The 21,392-nt window shown below is 45.3% G+C and overlaps 1 pseudogene; it reads left to right on the top strand.

Moving 5' to 3' along the window:
• Nucleotides 1–3,904: 3,904 nt before the first annotated feature.
• The window catches only part of LOC135528844 (protein tweety homolog 2-like), a 98,380-nt pseudogene continuing 80,892 nt past the window's right edge, over nt 3,905–21,392 (top strand).

Raw genomic sequence — 21,392 nt, 5'->3', positions numbered from 1 at the left:
ATAGATAGATAGATAGATAGATAGATAGATAGATAGATAGATAGATAGATAGATAGATAGATAGATAGATAGATAGATAGACAGACAGACAGACAGACAGACAGACAGACAGACAGACAGACAGACAGACAGACAGACAGACAGACAGACAGACAGACAGACAGACAGACAGACAGACAGACAGACAGACAGACAGACAGACAGACAGACAGACAGACAGACAGATAGATAGATAGATAGATAGATAGATAGATAGATAGATAGATAGATAGATAGATAGATAGATAGATAGATAGATAGATAGATAGATAGATAGATAGATAGACAGACAGATAGATAGATAGATAGATAGATAGATAGATAGATAGATAGATAGATAGATAGATAGATAGATAGATAGATAGATAGATAGATAGATAGATAGATAGATAGATAGATAGATAGATAGATACTACAGTACACCTGTAGTTTCCCGGGACTTCCTATGGATTCCAGAGCAGGAGCAGGCCTATAAGGCATTCCGTTACTGACGTCAGGAGGCATCTTAAAATATCAGTTATCAAGATGAATCAAGTAGCTGGTAGCCTAGATATCAGCCTACATTGAGCTGACCGTAAAACAGCTCACATGAAAATGACAATATCTACTCTGTGCAATATCTACTCCGTGCCCTACGGAGTGAGACGCACTGACACGGCGATAGGCCTGTACACAAACACAGGCCTAGTCATTCATGCACGTTCATCTCAGTAACATCACGCCAGCACACATCAGATAACATGTGTGTAACAGTCTACTTAGCGTAGTACTATTAGCACGACACACATGATCCGTGCATCCATACACTTTACTCCAGGGTCATTTTTATAGCAGGCCTGCAAGAGGATCCCACTGGAAATACTTTGTTAAACGTGTTTTTGTGTTATCCTCCATGATTTCAAATGCATTGCTTCCACATGTGGGTTGAATTGGGTTTTTAAATAGTCAAATAAATTGTGAATGGGCTACTGGTGCATTCATTGAGTTGGATTTATGGATTCACCGTTTCCCACTTTCCCATGAGCACATGAATGCCCCGTAACTACACTTTCCCCATGAGCACATGAATGCCCCGTAACTACGCTTTCCCCATGAGCACATGAATGTCCCGTAACTACACTTTCCCCATGAGCACATGAATGTCCCGTAACTACACTTTCCCCATGAGCACATGAATATCCCGTAACTACACTTTCCCCATGAGCACATGAATGCCCCGTAACTACACTTTCCCCATGAGCACATGAATGTCCCGTAACTACACTTTCCCCATGAGCACATGAATGTCCCGTAACTACACTTTCCCCATGAGCACATGAATGCCCCGTAACTACACTTTCCCCATGAGCACATGAATGCCCCGTAACTACACTTTCCCCATGAGCACATGAATGCCCCGTAACTACACTTTCCCCATGAGCACATGAATGTCCCGTAACGACACTTTCCCCATGAGCACATGAATGTCCCGTAACTACACTTTCCCCATGAGCACATGAATGTCCCGTAACTACACTTTCCCCATGAGCACATGAATGCCCCGTAACTACACTTTCCCCATGAGCACATGAATGTCCCGTAACTACACTTTCCCCATGAGCACATGAATGCCCCGTAACTACACTTTCCCCATGAGCACATGAATGTCCCGTAACTACACTTTCCCCATGAGCACATGAATGCCCCGTAACTACACTTTCCCCATGAGCACATGAATGTCCCGTAACTACACTTTCCCCATGAGCACATGAATGCCCCGTAACTACACTTTCCCCATGAGCACATGAATGCCCCGTAACTACACTTTCCCCATGAGCACATGAATGTCCCGTAACTACACTTTCCCCATGAGCACATGAATGTCCCGTAGCGACACTTTCCCCATGAGCACATGAATGTCCCGTAACTACACTTTCCCCATGAGCACATGAATGTCCCGTAACTACACTTTCCCCATGAGCACATGAATGCCCCGTAACTACACTTTCCCCATGAGCACATGAATGCCCCGTAACTACACTTTCCCCATGAGCACATGAATGTCCCGTAACTACACTTTCCCCATGAGCACATGAATGTCCCGTAACTACACTTTCCCCATGAGCACATGAATGTCCCGTAACGACACTTTCCCCATGAGCACATGAATGTCCCGTAACTACACTTTCCCCATGAGCACATGAATGTCCCGTAACTACACTTTCCCCATGAGCACATGAATGCCCCGTAACTACACTTTCCCCATGAGCACATGAATGTCCCGTAACTACACTTTCCCCATGAGCACATGAATGCCCCGTAACTACACTTTCCCCATGAGCACATGAATGTCCCGTAACTACACTTTCCCCATGAGCACATGAATGCCCCGTAACTACACTTTCCCCATGAGCACATGAATGTCCCGTAACTACACTTTCCCCATGAGCACATGAATGCCCCGTAACTACACTTTCCCCATGAGCACATGAATGCCCCGTAACTACACTTTCCCCATGAGCACATGAATGTCCCGTAACTACACTTTCCCCATGAGCACATGAATGTCCCGTAACTACACTTTCCCCATGAGCACATGAATATCCCGTAACTACACTTTCCCCATGAGCACATGAATGTCCCGTAACTACACTTTCCCCATGAGCACATGAATGTCCCGTAACTACACTTTCCCCATGAGCACATGAATGTCCCGTAACTACACTTTCCCCATGAGCACATGAATGTCCCGTAACTACACTTTCCCCATGAGCACATGAATGCCCCCTAACTACACTTTCCCCATGAGCACATGAATGTCCCGTAACTACACATTCCCCATGAGCACATGAATGTCCCGTAACTACACTTTCCCCATGAGCACATGAATGCCCCGTAACTACAACGAGGTTGGCAGTTAGCAGACCATGGGACACATCTGGTGCGTGTTGCATGAAACGTTTTAGGACCCAAATCAAATGTAAGTAGCCTGGTTTTTTCAATGTATGTCCTTTTTTTGTTGTGTCCTGACATGGCACTGTTAATTAAATAATTCCCACATGGGCTGCGAAACAGAATTCAATTATTTTGTCAAATTAACCGATGTAACTGAAAGACAACTTATACTGCAGAGGCCAACTTGAACTCTGTACCGCATCGCCACGAGCCTCCCAAATGCTGGAACAATGCGGTGGGCTCCATTGGTGTGACGGTAGGGGGGGCGGCCGTGAGGTCTTGTATACATGCAAACTCACTTCATTCACAACAGCTCCGCGCTGCTCCGCGATGCACAAGAAGTATGAGGGTCTGACTTCTATTACGGGCTCCCGAGTGGCGCAGTGGTCTAAGGCACTGCATCTCAGTTCTAGGGGTGTCACTACAGTCCCTGGTTCGAATCCTCGAATCTAGGCTGTATCACATCCGGCCGTGATTGGGAGTCTCATAGGGTGGAGCACAATTGGCCCAGCGCGAGTCTTCCAGGTTTACCCGGGGTAGGCGTCATTGTAAATAAGAATTTGTTCCTAACTGACTTGCCTAATTAAATCAAAAAACTAAATTATCACCGTAAATACTGCACGACCAATACAGACGACAGATTGACCACGTAGTACGTTTATGCCTGCCTCGGTTCAAATGCTTGCCAGCCTTACCGGCATTATCAGAACCTACACCACACTCACACAAACCACAGCCTTTCATGAATGGTTCACTACTATAGTGCTCTATCCAGTTTTAGCCGTCGGATTACATGGGATACATTCTGCTCTGATAACCGGCAGTTGTATTACAGATATGAGATGGCCTATGGGTTTTATTATAATACCATCATCATCATTATATATTTAATTACATGACCTGAATGTATTAACCGCATCGTCTTCACTGTAGCCATATAATTTTCCACTAGGTTATACTTTCTTGACCGCAGCTGTAAATGGTTTAAAACCGGTCACGCACTGTGTATTGAAGGGCGCTATCGTCAGTCAGTCTCGTGCCTTGGATGAGTCCCCGTCGCGCGCGGTCCTGTCAGAAAAAAAAGCGGCTTCTACTGGAACGAGCTCACCCGTGAATGCGCCTCCGAGAAGTTAAAACAGCTGTCTATCTGCAGAACACGACACGGGACCACGGAGATACCGAGATAATGCTGTTGTAATGCCTTGTTCTGAGGGCAAAGAGTCAAAGGAAGTATTTTTGTATTTTTTTATTCTCCTGCGCTACATTGTAAAGTGTTTTCCAACAAGAAGTCGCGGATTCATGATTTGTTTTTGTCCAGAACCGATGATTAGGCTTTACTGACGGGGTCTCGAGTTCTCGAATGAGATTTTAAGGGTCCAGAAGCACTTTTTGTAATAAGGAATGGCCACGGCACGGCTGGACTATATCGCTCCATGGTGGACCTACTGGCTGCACAATTTCCACCACTTCAACTTCACCTTCCAGCCTGTTGATAACACCTTCAGACCCGGGGAGGCGAGCTACCAGCAGGTTGGTACCTACTACCCGCTGCGCCTAAAGCGCGGCCACGTTTCTCTTCTAGGATAGAGAGAGGGCTCACTGAAAGACCTTCACTGACAGGCCACATATCAAGACAAATGATTTGAAACGACTTTGTTGTTCAAAGATTTAACAATTTACTTGGAAAATGAAATACATCATTTGTCTTTAGCTGAAGACTGTTTTGAATTTTCTTACGTAATTTCCCACATTGCTATAGGATGTATTTCCATCAGCACCAACTCTGCACAGTTGAACTTTTAATGAAGTGAACACACTTTATTCTCTCCTATCATCACTGTGGCATGTTCAATAGGACGTAGCAAAATGAAGATATGAGCAGAGTGGACACATCATTACATTAAATCACATCCGATTAAGCATTGACATCTCCAGCTGCAAAGTCCTGAGTGTGCCTATCTAGCCTGTTTGCCTTCTCTGTTAAGCCATTACATTCCACTCCTGTCTTTGGCAAATTAGTGGCAAGGAGTGGAATATTAGCTAAAAAGACTGGTAGCCAAACTAGTGCCAATCTGGCTGGTTGGTTGTCTGTTACCAGCCTTCAGTGCCTGAGACTGGGCACGTTCCTGGTTGTCTTCTTTATTGCAGTAGTGCTCCACAGATGAATATGTGTTAAGCGTCTCACAATAGGATTGCTGATCTAGGATCAGCCCCCCTGTCCCATCCATGTAATCCTATTCATTGTGATCTAAGGGGCAAAACTGATCCTATATAGATCAGTACTCCTGCTCCAGGACACTTGCTAGACACAGCCCCATATCTCACTACACCAGGAGAATTGTTTACCCTGTCAATAGCCACATTACACATCATAGTAGTGTTCTGAGATCTGAGATGTGCAGCGTGACTGCATAAAGACATCCTGGAACGTAGCCACAGTGTCAGAGATCAGGGGCACACACACAGATGTTCACACAGAGGTTACAACTACATAACACTGGCTATAACTACATAACACTGGTTACCACTACATAACACTGGTTACCACTACATAACACTGGTTACCACTACATAACACTGGTTACCACTACATAACACTGGTTATCACTACATAACATTGGTTATCACTACATAACACTGGTTACCACTACATAACACTGGTTACCACTACATAACACTGGTTACCACTACATAAAACTGGTTACCACTACATAACACTGGTTACCACTACATAACACTGGTTACCACTACATAACTCAGGCTATAACTACATAACACTGGTTACCACTACATAACACTGGTTACAACTACATACCACTGGTTACAACTACATAACACTGGTTACCACTACATAACACTGGTTACTACTACATAACACTGGTTACCACTACATAAAACTGGTTACCACTACATAACACTGGTTACCACTACATAACACGGGTTACCACTACATAACTCAGGCTATAACTACATAACACTGGTTACCACTACATAACACTGGTTACCACCACATAACACTGGTTACCACTACATAACACTGGTTATAACTACATAACACTGGTTATAACTACATAACACTGGTTACCACTACATAACACTGGTTACCACTACATAACACTGGTTACCACTACATAACACTGGTTACCACTACATAACACTGGTTACCACTACATAAAACTGGTTACCACTACATACAACTGGTTATAACTACATAACACAGAGGTTAACAATACATAACACTGGTTATAACTACATAACACTGGTTACCACTACATAACACTGGTTACCACTACATAACTCAGGCTATAACTACATAACACTGGTTACCACTACATACCACTGGTTACAACTACATAACACTGGTTACCACTACATAACACTGGTTACCACTACATAACACTGGTTATTAAGACATAACACTGGTTATAACTACATAACACTGGTTACCACTACATAACACTGGTTACCACTACATAAAACTGGTTATAACTACATAACACTGGTTACCACTACATAACACTGGTTACCACTACATAACACTGGTTACCACTACATAACACTGGTTAACACTACATAACACTGGTTACTACTACATAACACTGGTTACCACTACATAAAACTGGTTACCACTACATAACACTGGTTACCACTACATAACACTGGTTACCACTACATAACTCAGGCTATAACTACATAACACTGGTTACCACTACATAACACTGGTTACCACTACATAACTCAGGCTATAACTACATAACACTGGTTACCACTACATACCACTGGTTACAACTACATAACACTGGTTACCACTACATAACACTGGTTACCACTACATAACACTGGTTATTAAGACATAACACTGGTTATAACTACATAACACTGGTTACCACTACATAACACTGGTTACCACTACATAAAACTGGTTATAACTACATAACACTGGTTACCACTACATAACACTGGTTACCACTACATAACACTGGTTACCACTACATAACACTGGTTAACACTACATAACACTGGTTACTACTACATAACACTGGTTACCACTACATAAAACTGGTTACCACTACATAACACTGGTTACCACTACATAACACTGGTTACCACTACATAACTCAGGCTATAACTACATAACACTGGTTACCACTACATAACACTGGTTACCACTACATACCACTGGTTACAACTACATAACACTGGTTACCACTACATAACACTGGTTACCACTACATAACACTGGTTATTAAGACATAACACTGGTTATAACTACATAACACTGGTTACCACTACATAACACTGGTTACCACTACATAAAACTGGTTACCACTACATAACACTGGTTACCACTACATAACACTGGTTACCACTACATAAAACTGGTTACCACTACATAACACTGGTTATAACTACATAACACAGAGGTTAACACTACATAACACTGGTTACCACTACATAACACTGGTTATAACTATATAACACTGGTTATAACTACATAACACAGAGGTTAACACTACATAACACTGGTTATAACTATATAACACTGGTTACCACTACATAACACTGGTTATAACTACATAACACTGGTTAACACTACATAACACTGGTTACTACTACATAACACTGGTTACCACTACATAACACTGGTTACCACTACATAACACTGGTTACCACTACATAACACTGGTTACCACTACATAACACTGGTTATAACTATATAACACTGGTCACCACTACATAACACTGGTTACTACTACATAACACTGGTTACCACTACATAACACTGGTTACCACTACATAACACTGGTTATAACTACATAACACTGGTTACCACTACATAACACTGGTTATAACTACATAACACTGGTTACCACTACATAACACTGGTTATAACTACATAACACTGGTTACCACTACATAACACTGGTTATAACTATATAACACTGGTTACCACTACATAACACTGGTTATAACTACATAACACTGGTTACCACTACATAACACTGGTTATAACTACATAACACTGGTTACCACTACATAACACTGGTTATAACTACATAACACTGGTTACCACTACATAACACTGGTTATAACTATATAACACTGGTTACCACTACATAACACTGGTTATAACTATATAACACTGGTTACCACTACATAACACTGGTTATAACTACATAACACTGGTTATAACTACATAACACAGAGGTTAACACTACATAACACTGGTTACTACTACATAACACTGGTTACCACTACATAACACTGGTTATAACTACATAACACAGAGGTTAACACTACATAACACTGGTTATAACTACATAACACTGGTTACCACTACATAACACTGGTTACCACTACATAACACTGGTTACTACTACATAACACTGGTTATAACTACATAACACTGGTTACCACTACATAACACTGGTTACCACTACATAACACTGGTTACTACTACATAACACTGGTTATAACTACATAACACTGGTTATAACTACATAACACTGGTTACCACTACATAACACTGGTTACTACTACATAACACTGGTTATAACTACATAACACTGGTTACCACTACATAACACTGGTTACCACTACATAACACTGGTTACTACTACATAACACTGGTTATAACTACATAACACTGGTTATAACTACATAACACTGGTTACCACTACATAACACTGGTTACCACTACATACCACTGGTTAACACTACATAACACTGGTTATAACTACATAACACTGGTTACTACTACATAACACTGGTTACCACTACATAACACTGGTTAACACTACATAACACTGGTTACCACTACATAACACTGGTTACCACTACATACCACTGGTTACCACTACATAACACTGGTTACCACTACATAACACTGGTTACCACTACATACCACTGGTTACCACTACATAACACTGGTTAACACTACATAACACTGGTTATAACTATATAACACTGGTTACCACTACATAACACTGGTTACCACTACATAACACTGGTTACCACTACATAACACTGGTTATAACTACATAACACAGAGGTTAACACTACATAACACTGGTTACCACTACATAACACTGGTTACCACTACATACAACTGGTTATAACTACATAACACAGAGGTTAACACTACATAACACAGAGGTTAACACTACATAACACAGAGGTTAACACTACATAACACAGAGGTTAACACTACATAACACTGGTTATAACTACATAACACAGAGGTTAACACTACATAACACAGATGTTAACACTACATAACACTGGTTATAACTACATAACACAGAGGTTAACACTACATAACACAGAGGTTAACACTACATAACACTGGTTATAACTACATAACACAGAGGTTAACACTACATAACACTGGTTACCACTACATAACACTGGTTACCACTACATAACACTGGTTACCACTACATACAACTGGTTATAACTACATAACACTGGTTACCACTACATAACACTGGTTACCACTACATAACACTGGTTACCACTACATAACACTGGTTACACTATATATGCTTATCTTTGCCAGTGTGCGGTTGTAAATGAGATGTTGTAAATGAGCTCCCCCATTGATCAGGTTCCCAGCTATATACTGTATATCTGAGCATTTGGATTGACAAAGACTCAATGTTTAAGAAACATACAGATGAGCTTGTTAAAAAAGCTATGATTTAAAGGAGGCTTCTTTTTTTTGTTTTGAAATAGACACTGCCTCTCCCTAAACAGCAGGAAGCAGATTGTACAGTCAACTTTCCTGCCAGTTCTTGACTATGGTGACACTATTTACCAGATTGCAGCAGCCACTAGTCTGGCAGTGAATGTCGTCTACCACAGCGCCCTTTATAACAGGCGACAGTTTGAACATGCATCACTGCTTCCTGTAGCAAAAATGTTGGCTGGTCCTCATTAAAGTCCCATAGCGTCCAATTGCAATTTAAACTACTGATTGGGGAACTACTTCCTGAGGAATGTGGCTGTTTTTCTAGAATGTACGTATTGTGCAGTAATTTAGTTGGTTTTGCGTCGCCTTGATTAGTTTTGTGTCTTGTGAATTGTATGTGTTGTAGAGTTTGTTAAATGTTTTTGGCATCTCTAAGTGCCTATTTGAAAAATAACTTCAGCTCGAGTTTCTCTCCATGTACCTCAAAGCTAAACACAAAAGTTCCATTTGATGTGAACAGGTGGGAAAGAAATGAGTCATAAACAGGTCATAAAACACCTCTTCACTGACTCTGATGTTGTAAACCACCTCTTCTAGGCTGTTATCGTTCACAGCCTGGTGATTGTGTGAGCATACAGCATCACGTCTCTGTGTGGGGGGGTTGTTTGTGAATGCTGCTGCTGTTGTGTGTTGTAGTACCTCTATACTCCTTTACATTGTGATATTGACCTGTGTTGCTGAATAGACAGGTCAATGGAGGCAGTGTGATGCTAACAGATTCACTTCTCTGTCTGACTGTGTGTCTGTCTCTGAGTTTAGTATGTTTGTGTAAGTAGTAACAGCATAGTCTGTCCTCTGTGATTAAAGACCACATGATGTGTAACACTGTAGTCTGTCCTCTGTGATTAAGACTGTCCTCTGTGATTAACACCGTCCTCTGTGATTAACACCGTCCTCTGTGATTAAGACTGTCCTCTGTGATTAAGACTGTCCTCTGTGATTAAGACCGTCCTCTGTGATTAACACCGTCCTCTGTGATTTAGACCGTCCTCTGTGATTTAGACCGTCCTCTGTGATTAACACCGTCCTCTGTGATTAACACCATCCTCTGTGATTAACACCGTCCTCTGTGATTAACACCGTCCTCTGTGATTAACACCGTCCTCTGTGATTAACACCGTCCTCTATGATTAACACCGTCCTCTGTGATTAACACTGTCCTCTGTGATTAACACCGTCCTCTGTGATTAACACCGTCCTCTGTGATTAACAGCGTCCTCTGTGATTAACACCGTCCTCTGTGATTAAAGACCACATGATGTGTGGTCGCTGTCATATTATCTTCTAAAGCAGTTCTGAACAACGTGGACATTCCTCCTGCTGCCACATCCTTCTGGACCAACGGGACCATTTCAGATGGAAAGGTGGGATTGAGGACAGAGCCCAGAATATGATCACTTTAATGACTTGGTACAGTTGTACTCTTGTTTGGGTCCAGGAGTTTACCACAGGAGTTTGAATAGCAGTTTCATCTTACTTTCCACGTCATTGGTGTGAAAGAGAATGTGTCCTCAATGACTTACATGGTTACATTTATTATATACAGTCTGAATGGAACCAGGGTCTTAGACCACTGTGATACAGTCTGGAGTGGAACCAGGGTCTTAGACCACTGTGATACAGTCTGAATGGAACCAGGGTCTTAGACCACTGTGATACAATCTGAATGGAACCAGGGTCTTAGACCACTGTGATACAGTCTGGAATGGAACCAGGGTCTTAGACCACTGTGATACAGTCTGGAGTGGAACCAGGGTCTTAGACCACTGTGATACAGTCTGAATGGAACCAGGGTCTTAGACCACTGTGATACAGTCTGAATGGAACCAGGGTCTTAGACCACTGTGATACAGTCTGGAGTGGAACCAGGGTCTTAGACCACTGTGATACAGTCTGGAGTGGAACCAGGGTCTTAGACCACTGTGATACAGTCTGAATGGAACCAGGGTCTTAGACCACTGTGATACAGTCTGAATGGAACCAGGGTCTTAGACCACTGTGATACAGTCTGGAGTGGAACCAGGGTCTTAGACCACTGTGATACAGTCTGAATGGAACCAGGGTCTTAGACCACTGTGATACAGTCTGGACTGGAACCAGGGTCTTAGACCACTGTGATACAGTCTGGAGTGGAACCAGGGTCTTAGACCACTGTGATGGAATGGAACCAGGGTCTTAGACCACTGTGATACAGTCTGGAGTGGAACCAGGGTCTTAGACCACTGTGATACAGTCTGGAGTGGAACCAGGGTCTTAGACCACTGTAATGGAATGGAACCAGGGTCTTAGACCACTGTGATACAGTCTGGAGTGGAACCAGGGTCTTAGACCACTGTGATACAGTCTGGAGTGGAACCAGGGCCTTAGACCACTGTGATACAGTCTGGACTGGAACCAGGGTCTTAGACCACTGTGATACAGTCTGGAGTGGAACCAGGGTCTTAGACCACTGTGATGGAATGGAACCAGGGTCTTAGACCACTGTGATACAGTCTGGAGTGGAACCAGGGTCTTAGACCACTGTGATACAGTCTGGAGTGGAACCAGGGTCTTAGACCACTGTGATACAGTCTGGAGTGGAACCAGGGTCTTAGACCACTGTGATACAGTCTGAATGGAACCAGGGTCTTAGACCACTGTGATACAGTCTGAATGGAACCAGGGTCTTAGACCACTGTGATACAGTCTGGACTGGAACCAGGGTCTTAGACCACTGTGATACAGTCTGAATGGAACCAGGGTCTTAGACCACTGTGATACAGTCTGAATGGAACCAGGGTCTTAGACCACTGTGATACAGTCTGGACTGGAACCAGGGTCTTAGACCACTGTGATACAGTCTGGACTGGAACCAGGGTCTTAGACCACTGTGATACAGTCTGGAATAGAACCAGGGTCTTAGACCACTGTGATACAGTCTGGAGTGGAACCAGGGTCTTAGACCACTGTGATACAGTCTGGAGTGGAACCAGGGTCTTAGACCACTGTGATACAGTCTGAATGGAACCAGGGTCTTAGACCACTGTGATACAGTCTGGAGTGGAACCAGGGTCTTAGACCACTGTGATACAGTCTGGACTGGAACCAGGGTCTTAGACCACTGTGATACAGTCTGGAGAGGAACCAGGGTCTTAGACCACTGTGATACAGTCTGAATGGAACCAGGGTCTTAGACCACTGTGATACAGTCTGAATGGAACCAGGGTCTTAGACCACTGTGATACAGTCTGGAGTGGAACCAGGGTCTTAGACCACTGTGATACAGTCTGAATGGAACCAGGGTCTTAGAACACTGTGATATAGTCTGGACTGGAACCAGGGTCTTAGACCACTGTGATACAGTCTGGAGTGGAACCAGGGTCTTAGACCACTGTGATACAGTCTGGAGTGGAACCAGGGTCTTAGACCACTGTGATACAGTCTGGACTGGAACCAGGGTCTTAGACCACTGTGATACAGTCTGGAGTGGAACCAGGGTCTTAGACCACTGTGATACAGTCTGAATGGAACCAGGGTCTTAGACCACTGTGATACAGTCTGGAGTGGAACCAGGGTCTTAGACCACTGTGATACAGTCTGGATGGAACCAGGGTCTTAGACCACTGTGATACAGTCTGGACTGGAACCAGGGTCTTAGACCACTGTGATACAGTCTGGAGTGGAACCAGGGTCTTAGACCACTGTGATACAGTCTGGAGTGGAACCAGGGCCTTAGACCACTGTGATACAGTCTGGATGGAACCAGGGTCTTAGACCACTGTGATACAGTCTGGAGTGGAACCAGGGTCTTAGACCACTGTGATACAGTCTGGAGTGGAACCAGGGTCTTAGACCACTGTGATACAGTCTGGAGTGGAACCAGGGTCTTAGACCACTGTGATACAGTCTGGAGTGGAACCAGGGTCTTAGACCACTGTGATACAGTCTGGAGTGGAACCAGGGTCTTAGACCACTGTGATACAGTCTGAATGGAACCAGGGTCTTAGACCACTGTGATACAGTCTGAATGGAGCCAGGGTCTTAGACCACTGTGATACAGTCTGGATGGAACCAGGGTCTTAGACCACTGTGATACAGTCTGAATGGAACCAGGGTCTTAGACCACTGTGATACAGTCTGAATGGAACCAGGGTCTTAGACCACTGTGATACAGTCTGGAGTGGAACCAGGGTCTTAGACCACTGTGATACAGTCTGGACTGGAACCAGGGTCTTAGACCACTGTGATACAGTCTGGAGTGGAACCAGGGTCTTAGACCACTGTGATACAGTCTGGAGTGGAACCAGGGTCTTAGACCACTGTGATACAGTCTGGACTGGAACCAGGGTCTTAGACCACTGTGATACAGTCTGGACTGGAACCAGGGTCTTAGACCACTGTGATACAGTCTGGACTGGAACCAGGGTCTTAGACCACTGTGATGGAATAGAACCAGGGTCTTAGACCACTGTGATACAGTCTGAATGGAACCAGCGTCTTAGACCACTGTGATACAGTCTGAATGGAACCAGGGTCTTAGACCACTGTGATACAGTCTGGACTGGAACCAGGGTCTTAGACCACTGTGATACAGTCTGAATGGAACCAGGGTCTTAGACCACTGTGATACAGTCTGAATGGAACCAGGGTCTTAGACCACTGTGATACAGTCTGAATGGAACCAGCGTCTTAGACCACTGTGATACAGTCTGAATGGAACCAGGGTCTTAGACCACTGTGATACAGTCTGGACTGGAACCAGGGTCTTAGACCACTGTGATACAGTCTGAATGGAACCAGGGTCTTAGACCACTTCGCCACACGGAAGCCCCAAATACAGGTAGTTACAGTGATATAGAAACTGGTTGGATGAGAAATAATACATGATACTTTAGTTTCCGCTGCTCGGCCCTGTCTGAGTCTGAAACCCTGGTCAAGACCGTGGTCAGAACATGATGCCAGAACCCATAACTTGATCAGTCAAATTGAATCAGCAATGGTTCTGTGGAGACAAACAGTAACTTGTTAGAGTCATGAAACCATGCCAGGTAGGAGTGTGGAGAAACAACATTGTCCCCATAGGGCTCTAGTCAAAAGTAGTGCACTATATAAGGAATAGGGTGCCATTTGAGAGTCAACCATATTTGGCCATTGGCTTTTATTTCAGTTCTTGAATTTTGAACTCCTCAACACTCCAAATCATGGGCTGAACTTTTGGCAACTTCTGTAAATGGCTGTGTGTGTATTTGTACTTCTGTAAATGACTGTGTGTGTCGTTGTACTTGTGTAAATGGCTGTGTGTGTCTTTGTACTTGTGTAAATGGCTGTGTGTGTAGTTGTACTTGTGTAAATGGCTGTGTGTAGTTGTACTTGTGTAAATGGCTGTGTGTGTTGTTGTACTTGTGTAAAGGCTGTGTGTGTAGGTGTACTTGTGTAAATGGCTGTGTGTGTAGTTGTACTTGTGTAAATGGCTGTGTTTGTAGTTGTACTTGTGTAAATGGCTGTGTGCAGTTGTACTTGTGTAAATGGCTGTGTGTGTTGTTGTACTTGTGTAAAGGCTGTGTGTGTAGTTGTACTTGTGTAAATGGCTGTGTGTGTCGTTGTACTTGTGTAAATGGCTGTGTGTGTAGTTGTACTTGTGTAAATGGCTGTGTGTGGTTGTACTTGTGTAAATGGCTGTGTGTAGTGTACTTGTGTAAATGGCTGTGTGTGTAAATGGCTGTGTGTAGTACAGTATGTTTGATCACTTTCATCACCTTTCATCAAAATGAACGGTACAAACTTCCGGCGTACCTAATCTCAAAAACAAAGACATATGGCTACAGTAGACCCCCCATGTTCTGCTTTCTATACCCCTCTCTCTCTCTCTCGTTCTCTCTCTCTCTCGTTCTCTCTCTCTCTCTCTCTCTGTCTCTCGCTCTCTCTCTCTCTTGCTCTCTCTCTCTCTTTCTCTCTCTCTCTCCCTCTCTCTCTCGCTCTCTTGCTCTCTCTCTCATTTTCTCTCTCCCTTGCTCGCTCTCTTTCTCGCTCTCTCTCTATTTCTCTCTCTCTCTCTCTTGTTCCCTCCCTCTCTCTCTCGCTCTCTCCTTTCCTACACTGGCTATCCCTCCATCATTCATGCTCTGAGGGTAACCTCAGTCAGGGAATCACAAGACTGTTTTGGAGGGAGGCCATTTTGTCACCTGACATTGAGCTGAAACTCCAGCAGCCTCTGATCAGTACTGTTTCCCCCCCTAACACCCTACCTCCTGTGTGGATCAGATGGTAGAGAGGGGTTATTGCACCACCAGGGTTGTGGGTCAGAGACCCGGGGCCACCCATACGTAAAATGGATGATTGTCAGTTGCTTTGGATAAAAGTGTGTTGAATAACACATGTTAATAGTAGTAGTCCAATAGACCCCAGGTATCTTAAACCACCAACACCAGGTCATGTTCATTAGACCCCAGGTATCTTAAACCACCAACACCAGGTCATGTTCATTAGACCCCAGGTATCTCTTAAACCACCAACACCAGGTCATGTTCATTAGACCCCAGGTATCTTAAACCTCCAACACCAGGTCATGTTCATTAGACCCCAGGTATCTTAAACCACCAACACCAGGTCATGTTCATTAGACCCCAGGTATCTTAAACCAACAACACCAGGTCATGTTCATTAGACCCCAGGTATCTTAAACCACCAACACCAGGTCATGTTCATTAAACACCAAACTGATAACACAGAGAAGGAATACCTAGACTTGTCCAATGAGAAACCTTCATGTTCATTTTTGTATTCTTAATACTTTGTACCCTACTGAATACGATCCTGGGGTGTATTCAGCGATCCACCCCCTCCCTCCAGCTCTCTCTCTCTCTCTCTTTCTGTCTCTGTCTCTATCTCTCTCCCCTCCCCTCCCCCATCTCTCTCTCCCTCCCCTTCTCTCTCTCCCTATCTCTGGCTTCACACAGAGACCTGCTAGTGATGATGACTGATGAAACCAACGTGACTTTTGACCCAGTATATCTTTTCATATTAGACTCACTTGATTCCAGTGTCTCCCTTTCTGTCAGAGTGGGGTCACTCTACACAGTAACCAATCACAGGGCTTGTATCAACTCAGGACCTGACATGATAATAAATGCTGGTTGTCTGAAGAAATGGTGTTTTGCAAATAAGTTCTCTTAGTGTGGCAGTTGTATTATTCCTGTTATTAGTCAATAATACATTTATTATAACATGCTCATCTCTCTGTTTCTCCCTCCCCTCCCTCCCTCCCTCCCTCCCTCCCTCCCTCCCTCCCTCCCTCCCTCCCTCCCTCCCTCCCTCCCTCCCTCCCTCCCTCCCTCCCTCCCTCCCTCCCTCCCTCCCTCCCTCCCTCCCTCCCTCCCTCCCTCCCCGTCCTCCCCCAGTCTCTGGTCTTCCTAGCCTGTATATCAGCTGCTGGACTCGTCCTGAGCCTCCTGCTGCTGTCTGTCTACCTGACCAGTGTGTGCTGCTGCAGGAAGGAGGAGGAGGGGGAGACCAAGAGGCCTGACTCCTGCTGTGTCTCCTGGACCGCTGTCATCACTGGGCTCATCCTATGGTGAGTAGTACCACTGTAACTGATTGTATCTAACAGTACTGTACTACAGTCGTAGTGTTAGCGGGACCTTTCTCCAGTCTGTCCCGGGTGAGGTTCATCCTATGGTGAGTAGTACCACTGTAACTGATTGTATCTAACAGTACTGTACTACAGTAGTAGTGTTAGCGGGACCTTTCTCCAGTCTGTCCCGGGTCATCCTATGGTGAGTAGTACCACTGTAGCTGATTGTATCTAACAGTACTGTACTACAGTAGTAGTGTTAGCGGGACCTTTCTCCAGTGTGTCCCGGGTCATCCTATGGTGAGCAGTACCACTGTAACTGATTGTATCTAACAGTACTGTACTACAGTAGTAGTGTTAGCGGGACCTTTCTCCAGTCTGTCCCGGGTCATCCTATGGTGAGTAGTACCACTGTAACTGATTGTATCTAACAGTACTGTACTACAGTAGTAGTGTTAGCGGGACCTTTCTTCAGTCTGTCCCGGGTCATCCTATGGTGAGAGGTGTTGTCTTATAGAACAGCACTACAAGCCACGGTGTTTTAAAGGCAGTATACAAGGCACAGACGTTTGCTTCACCGAGCCACGTTCCGCTAGAAGCAAACCAAATCTAGTATGTGGGGCTCCTTTAGTGTCTCGATCAGGGTTCTACAACTCTGGTTCTGTGATAGTGATGTACCACAGCTGGTATAGCTAATCAAGGTCCTGGCCAGCAGCTAATTAGTAAAATAAAGTGTTTAGGGAGGGGAATTGGACAACCCTAGACCGCCCTCCTGTGTTCTTGGAAAAGGCTTTGATGTGATCTTTGCCATTCAGGAGTTGACCTCTGACCTCATTAACTCACACACACAGGCTGACGTGCTGAAGAGACCAGATGGTCACTTTGGCCTTATCCACTTTGACACCGGATGTTGTAGACTGAGGTCACTGTGACTAACCATGTTCCCTGATGACAGTCCTGCTCTCATTGTGTCTAAAGCAGACTACACTATGCACTGTCTACCCTACACTATCACGACACATCATTACCCAAAACTATCTATTCACGTGTCCTGGGTGTGCACAGCACAGTGTCCATTGAGGCGTTATCCTTTGTCCTCTGAGATTGTGGGTTGCAACATTCACGATGTGCAGTTGTGCATTGTCTCACTGCCACAAGCACAAAGTCCCTTTTTGGATCTATATGTTGGGCTGCCCACCTCATCACTATAGGACCTGCCCACCTCATCACTATGGGACGGGACCTGTAGGGCTGCCCACCTCATCACTATGGGACCTGTTGGGCTGCCCACCTCATCACTATAGGACCTGTAGGGCTGCCCACCTCATCACTATGGGACCTGTTGGGCTGCCCACCTCATCACTATAGGACCCGTAGGGCTGCCCATCTCATCATCACTATAGGACCTGTAGGGCTGCCCACCTCATCACTATGGGACCTGTTGTGCTGCCCACCTCATCACTATGGGACCTGTTGGGCTGCCCACCTCATCACTATGGGACCTGTTGGGCTGCCCACCTCATCACTATGGGACCTGTTGTGCTGCCCACCTCATCACTATGGGACCTGTTGGGCTGCCCACCTCATCACTATGGGACCCGTAGGGCTGCCCATCTCATCATCACTATAGGACCTGTTGGGCTGCCCACCTCATCACTATAGGACCTGTTGGGCTGCCCACCTCATCATCACTATAGGACCTGTTGGGCTGCCCACCTCATCACTATGGGACCTGTTGGGCTGCCCACCTCATCACTATGGGACCCGTAGGGCTGCCCCTCTCATCATCACTATAGGACCTGTAGGGCTGCCCACCTCTTCACTATGGGACCTGTTGGGCTGCCCACCTCTTCACTATGGGACCTGTTGGGCTGCCCACCTCATCACTATAGGACCTGCCCACCTCATCACTATAGGGCCTGTTGGGCTGCCCACCTCATCGCTATAGGTCCTGCCCACCTCATCACTATAGGGCCTGTTGGGCTGCCCACCTCATCGCTATAGGTCCTGCCCACCTCATCACTATAGGACCTGTTGGGCTGCCCACCTCATCACTATAGGACCTTTTGGGCTGCCCACCTCATCGCTATAGGACCTGCCCACCTCATCACTATAGGACCTGTAGAGCTGCCCATCTCATCATCACTATAGGGGCGGCAGGGTAGCCTAGTGGTTAGAGCGTTGGACTAGTAACCGAAAGGTTGCAAGTTCGAATCCCCGAGCTGACAAGGTACAAATCTGTCATTCTGCCCCTGAACAGGCAGTTAACCCACTGTTCCTAGGCCGTCATTGAAAATAATAATTTCTTATTACATTTAAGTCATTTGGCAGACGCTCTTATCCAGAGCGACTTACAAATTGGGACCTGTAGGGCTGCCCACCTCATCACTATGGGACCTGTTGGGCTGCCCACCTCATCACTATAGGACCCGTAGGGCTGCCCATCTCATCATCACTATAGGACCTGTAGGGCTGCCCACCTCATCACTATAGGACCTGTTGGGCTGCCCACCTCATCACTATAGGACCTGTTGTGCTGCCCACCTCATCACTATGGGACCTGTTGGGCTGCCCAGAAGTTCTTAACTGACTTGCCTAGAAAAATAAAGGTAAAATTATTATTTTTTAAATAGGACCTGTTGGACTGCCCACCTCATCACTATAGGGCCTGTTGGGCTGCCCACCTCATCACTATAGGACCTGTTGGGCTGCCCACCTCATCACTATAGGACCTGTTGGGCTGCCCACTTCATCACTAGAGGACCTGCCCACCTCATCACTATGGGACCTGTTGGGCTGCCCACCTCATCACTATAGGACCTGTTGGGCTGCCCACCTCATCACTATAGGACCTGCCCACCTCATCACTATGGTACCTGTAGGGCTGCCCACCTCATCACTATAGGACCTGTTGGCCTGCCCACCTCATCACTATGGGACCTGTTGGGCTGCCCACCTCATCACTATGGGACCTGTTGGGCTGCCCACCTCATCACTATAGGACCTGTAGGGCTGCCCATCTCATCATCACTATAGGACCTGTTGGGCTGCCCACCTCATCACTATAGGACCTGCAGGGCTGCCCACCTCATCACTATAGGACCTGTTGGGCTGCCCACCTCATCACTATAGGACCTGTTGGGCTGCCCACCTCATCACTATAGGACCTGTTGGGCTGCCCACCTCATCACTATGGGACCTGTTGGGCTGCCCACCTCATCACTATGGGACCTGTTGGGCTGCCCACCTCATCACTATAGGACCTGCAGGGCTGCCCACCTCATCACTATAGGACCTGTTGGGCTGCCCACCTCATCACTATGGGACCTGTTGGGCTGCCCACCTCATCACTATAGGACCTGTTGTGCTGCCCACCTCATCACTATAGGACCTGCAGGGCTGCCCACCTCATCACTATAGGACTTGTTGGGCTGCCCACCTCATCACTATAGGACCTGTTGGGCTGCCCACCTCATCACTATAGGACCTGTAGGGCTGCCCACCTCATCACTATAGGACTCGTAGGGCTGCCCATCTCATCATCACTATAGGACCTGTTGGGCTGCCCACCTCATCACTATAGGACCTGCAGGGCTTGACAGAGAACAACAAATGATTCCTCCTCCGAATGAAAGAGAACAACAAATGATTCCTCCTCCCAATGAAAAAGAACAACAAATGATTCCTCCTCTCAATGAAAGAGAACAACAAATGATTCCTCCTACCAATGAAAGAGAACAACAAATGATTCCTCCTACCAATGAAAGAGAACAACAAATGATTCCTCCTCCCAATGAAAGAGAACATCAAATTATTCCCCCTCCCAAAGTGCTTGATTGAGTTGGCACTGTGAAGAGCTTAATCTTGTGACAGAGCTCTAAGTGCTGAAGGTAATTGAGGTAGTTAGCTGATAACATTCCGGGGGGGGGTGGAGAAACAAGCCCAGCTCTGATTGGTCTCTCTTACACCAAACCTATTGTGGTGCTAAGTACTATGGCATGATGAAGTTCAGCCTGACCAAGGAGCGCTGTGTAAACTCTTGAATGTCTGGGCTCTGAATGGCTCTCTGTTTCCCATAGAAACGTCACCTCATTTACATTTAAAAGCTCACACAATTCA

This window comes from Oncorhynchus masou, unplaced genomic scaffold, assembly GCF_036934945.1.
Source record: "Oncorhynchus masou masou isolate Uvic2021 unplaced genomic scaffold, UVic_Omas_1.1 unplaced_scaffold_1047, whole genome shotgun sequence".
Classification (NCBI taxonomy): domain Eukaryota; kingdom Metazoa; phylum Chordata; class Actinopteri; order Salmoniformes; family Salmonidae; genus Oncorhynchus; species Oncorhynchus masou.
The sequence above is the reverse complement of the archived record's forward strand: the minus strand, read 5'-3'. Positions and strand labels throughout refer to the sequence as shown.